The 5,358-nt window shown below is 39.3% G+C and overlaps 1 long non-coding RNA gene across 1 annotated transcript; it reads left to right on the plus strand.

Moving 5' to 3' along the window:
* Window positions 1-1,448: 1,448 nt before the first annotated feature.
* Window positions 1,449-5,258, plus strand: LOC128227869 (uncharacterized). Its single transcript, XR_008259869.1, has 4 exons — window positions 1,449-1,687; window positions 1,981-2,945; window positions 3,239-4,203; window positions 4,497-5,258. It is a non-coding gene; the product is annotated as an uncharacterized LOC128227869 (long non-coding RNA).
* The last annotated feature ends 100 nt before the right edge of the window (window positions 5,259-5,358 follow it).

The following is a 5,358-nucleotide window of genomic DNA, read 5'->3' on the forward strand; positions in this document are numbered from 1 at the left end:
ATATTCACAAATCCTTTTGGGATTCAAACCCACAGCAGTGAGGGGCTAGAGATTATGAGTCAGCGACTCTAACCTTGCTACCACAGAGGCCCTGCTAACATATTTTTAGGTCTCCTGCAGCAGAAAACAGTTGAAAATATTTTGTCAAAGGGGGAGTAGCAGTAACAATTTCTCACTTTGCCACAATTTTTCAATGCTTTCTAAACATGGAATTTTCATTTCGATAAACAGTTAGATCTTTTATCCACATCTTTCTAAATGTTGTTTGCTGCAGAAACCCCATATTAGGGAATGGGTTAGAAGTCATGTTATGCTGTTTTTTGAACAGGTCAGAATAATGAGCTGCAGGAGAGGTCTCCAAGTGATGATTCCCAGCAAGGGTACCAGTTCCCAAATGCTGTAACATCCAATACTGACAGACAGCTCAATGGTAAGATTAGGTTGAGTAAGTTGTGGCTTGTTTCTTATTAATATTTAGCAACTCAATTGATATTTGAATGCCTTTGTTTATCGTTCAGTTTGTATAATTTAATCTAGAGATATTTAATTAAAGGGTGCTTTTTACGCTAGTTTGTGCAAGTCGTCTTCAGGATCGCAAGGTCCTCAAACTGATTGTTTATCTTCCAAAGTGCAAGTCCTCTGAATGTAAGGTCCTCAAACTGATTGTGTGATCTTTCAAAGTGTGTATTTCAAATGACTTGTTATGCTGTTTTTTTCCAACAGGGCAGAATGATGAGCAGCAGGAGAGGTCTCCCCCAGTGATGATGGTCAGCAAGGGTACCAGTCGCCAAATGCTATTACATCCAATACTGACACACAGCTCAATAGTAAGAACTGGCGGAGATAAAATTGGCCTGTTATTTAGGAAGTGTTTATCTTGTTAATCAATAGGTATTAAGTTGAAATCGGAATGCCTTTGTTTATCTTTTAGACTGTAGCACATAATCTGCAGGTATTTAATGAACTGTTGCCTTTTAACGATAATTGGCTATATTTTGTGCAAGTCCTCTGAATGTAAGGTCCTCACAAAGATTGTGATATTTTTCGAAGAGTATATTGTATTCCAATACTAGATACTAACATGTCTTTGCTTGTTTTGTCGGGTTTTTCACATCACTTCGACAGTATTTCTGTCATTTTGCGACGCCCGGCTTATAACAAGTGGAGGAAGATCCAAGAAACCCACCTGAGTTACACAGACAGACAACTTGGTAGAACCACTGACCTACCGCAAGCCAGCCGGTGGCTTCCTCACATAAGGATATTCACTCCTTTTGGGATTCACACCCACAGCAGTGAGGGGCTAGAGATTATGAGTCAGCGACTCTAACCTTGCTACCACAGAGGCCCTGCTAACATGTTTTAGGTCTCCTGCAGCAGACAACAGTTGAAAATATTTTGTCAAAGGGGGAGTAGCAGTAGCAATTTCTCACTTTGCCACAATTTTTTAATGCTTTCTAAACATGAAATTTTCATTTCTGTAAACAGTTTGATCTTTTATCCACATCTTTCTAAATGTTGTTTGCTGCAGAAACCCCATATTAGGGAATGGGTTAGAAATCATGTTATGCTGTTTTTTGAACAGGTCAGAATAATGAGCTGCAGGAGAGGTCTCCAAGTGATGATTCCCAGCAAGGGTACCAGTCGCCAAATGCTGTAACATCCAATACTGACAGACAGCTCAATGGTAAGATCAGGCTGAGTAAGTTGTGGCTTGTTTCTTATTAATATTTAGCAACTCAATTGATATTTGAATGCCTTTGTTTATCATTCAGTTTGTATAATTTAATCTAGAGATATTTAATTAAAGGGTGCTTTTTACGCTAGTTTGTGCAAGTCGTCTTCAGGATCGCAAGGTCCTCAAACTGATTGTTTATCTTCCAAAGTGCAAGTCCTCTGAATGTAAGGTCCTCAAACTGATTGTGTGATCTTTCAAAGTGTGTATTTCAAATGACTTGTTATGCTGTTTTTTTCCAACAGGGCAGAATGATGAGCAGCAGGAGAGGTCTCCCCCAGTGATGATGGTCAGCAAGGGTACCAGTCGCCAAATGCTATTACATCCAATACAGACACACAGCTCAATAGTAAGAACTGGCGGAGATAAAATTGGCCTGTTATTTAGGAAGTGTTTATCTTGTTAATCAATAGGTATTAAGTTGAAATCGGAATGCCTTTGTTTATCTTTTAGACTGTAGCACATAATCTGCAGGTATTTAATGAACTGTTGCCTTTTAACGATAATTGGCTATATTTTGTGCAAGTCCTCTGAATGTAAGGTCCTCACAAAGATTGTGATATTTTTCGAAGAGTATATTGTATTCCAATACTAGATACTAACATGTCTTTGCTTGTTTTGTCGGGTTTTTCACATCACTTCGACAGTATTTCTGTCATTTTGCGACGCCCGGCTTATAACAAGTGGAGGAAGATCCAAGAAACCCACCTGAGTTACACAGACAGACAACTTGGTAGAACCACTGACCTACCGCAAGCCAGCCGGTGGCTTCCTCACATAAGGATATTCACTCCTTTTGGGATTCACACCCACAGCAGTGAGGGGCTAGAGATTATGAGTCAGCGACTCTAACCTTGCTACCACAGAGGCCCTGCTAACATGTTTTTAGGTCTCCTGCAGCAGACAACAGTTGAAAATATTTTGTCAAAGGGGGAGTAGCAGTAGCAATTTCTCACTTTGCCACAATTTTTTAATGCTTTCTAAACATGAAATTTTCATTTCTGTAAACAGTTTGATCTTTTATCCACATCTTTCTAAATGTTGTTTGCTGCAGAAACCCCATATTAGGGAATGGGTTAGAAATCATGTTATGCTGTTTTTTGAACAGGTCAGAATAATGAGCTGCAGGAGAGGTCTCCAAGTGATGATTCCCAGCAAGGGTACCAGTCGCCAAATGCTGTAACATCCAATACTGACAGACAGCTCAATGGTAAGATCAGGCTGAGTAAGTTGTGGCTTGTTTCTTATTAATATTTAGCAACTCAATTGATATTTGAATGCCTTTGTTTATCATTCAGTTTGTATAATTTAATCTAGAGATATTTAATTAAAGGGTGCTTTTTACGCTAGTTTGTGCAAGTCGTCTTCAGGATCGCAAGGTCCTCAAACTGATTGTTTATCTTCCAAAGTGCAAGTCCTCTGAATGTAAGGTCCTCAAACTGATTGTGTGATCTTTCAAAGTGTGTATTTCAAATGACTTGTTATGCTGTTTTTTTCCAACAGGGCAGAATGATGAGCAGCAGGAGAGGTCTCCCCCAGTGATGATGGTCAGCAAGGGTACCAGTCGCCAAATGCTATTACATCCAATACAGACACACAGCTCAATAGTAAGAACTGGCGGAGATAAAATTGGCCTGTTATTTAGGAAGTGTTTATCTTGTTAATCAATAGGTATTAAGTTGAAATCGGAATGCCTTTGTTTATCTTTTAGACTGTAGCACATAATCTGCAGGTATTTAATGAACTGTTGCCTTTTAACGATAATTGGCTATATTTTGTGCAAGTCCTCTGAATGTAAGGTCCTCACAAAGATTGTGATATTTTTCGAAGAGTATATTGTATTCCAATACTAGATACTAACATGTCTTTGCTTGTTTTGTCGGGTTTTTCACATCACTTCGACAGTATTTCTGTCATTTTGCGACGCCCGGCTTATAACAAGTGGAGGAAGATCCAAGAAACCCACCTGAGTTACACAGACAGACAACTTGGTAGAACCACTGACCTACCGCAAGCCAGCCGGTGGCTTCCTCACATAAGGATATTCACTCCTTTTGGGATTCACACCCACAGCAGTGAGGGGCTAGAGATTATGAGTCAGCGACTCTAACCTTGCTACCACAGAGGCCCTGCTAACATGTTTTTAGGTCTCCTGCAGCAGACAACAGTTGAAAATATTTTGTCAAAGGGGGAGTAGCAGTAGCAATTTCTCACTTTGCCACAATTTTTTAATGCTTTCTAAACATGAAATTTTCATTTCTGTAAACAGTTTGATCTTTTATCCACATCTTTCTAAATGTTGTTTGCTGCAGAAACCCCATATTAGGGAATGGGTTAGAAATCATGTTATGCTGTTTTTTGAACAGGTCAGAATAATGAGCTGCAGGAGAGGTCTCCAAGTGATGATTCCCAGCAAGGGTACCAGTCGCCAAATGCTGTAACATCCAATACTGACAGACAGCTCAATGGTAAGATCAGGCTGAGTAAGTTGTGGCTTGTTTCTTATTAATATTTAGCAACTCAATTGATATTTGAATGCCTTTGTTTATCATTCAGTTTGTATAATTTAATCTAGAGATATTTAATTAAAGGGTGCTTTTTACGCTAGTTTGTGCAAGTCGTCTTCAGGATCTCAAGGTCCTCAAACTGATTGTTTATCTTCCAAAGTGCAAGTCCTCTGAATGTAAGGTCCTCAAACTGATTGTGTGATCTTTCAAAGTGTGTATTTCAAATGACTTGTTATGCTGTTTTTTTCCAACAGGGCAGAATGATGAGCAGCAGGAGAGGTCTCCCCCAGTGATGATGGTCAGCAAGGGTACCAGTCGCCAAATGCTATTACATCCAATACAGACACACAGCTCAATAGTAAGAACTGGCGGAGATAAAATTGGCCTGTTATTTAGGAAGTGTTTATCTTGTTAATCAATAGGTATTAAGTTGAAATCGGAATGCCTTTGTTTATCTTTTAGACTGTAGCACATAATCTGCAGGTATTTAATGAACTGTTGCCTTTTAACGATAATTGGCTATATTTTGTGCAAGTCCTCTGAATGTAAGGTCCTCACAAAGATTGTGATATTTTTCGAAGAGTATATTGTATTCCAATACTAGATACTAACATGTCTTTGCTTGTTTTGTCGGGTTTTTCACATCACTTCGACAGTATTTCTGTCATTTTGCGACGCCCGGCTTATAACAAGTGGAGGAAGATCCAAGAAACCCACCTGAGTTACACAGACAGACAACTTGGTAGAACCACTGACCTACCGCAAGCCAGCCGGTGGCTTCCTCACATAAGGATATTCACTCCTTTTGGGATTCACACCCACAGCAGTGAGGGGCTAGAGATTATGAGTCAGCGACTCTAACCTTGCTACCACAGAGGCCCTGCTAACATGTTTTTAGGTCTCCTGCAGCAGACAACAGTTGAAAATATTTTGTCAAAGGGGGAGTAGCAGTAGCAATTTCTCACTTTGCCACAATTTTTTAATGCTTTCTTAACATGAAATTTTCATTTCTGTAAACAGTTTGATCTTTTATCCACATCTTTCTAAATGTTGTTTGCTGCAGAAACCCCATATTAGGGAATAGGTTAGAAGTCATTTTATGCTGTTTTTTGAACA

The sequence above is a fragment of the Mya arenaria genome, chromosome 3 (genome assembly GCF_026914265.1).
Source record: "Mya arenaria isolate MELC-2E11 chromosome 3, ASM2691426v1".
NCBI lineage: Eukaryota > Metazoa > Mollusca > Bivalvia > Myida > Myidae > Mya > Mya arenaria.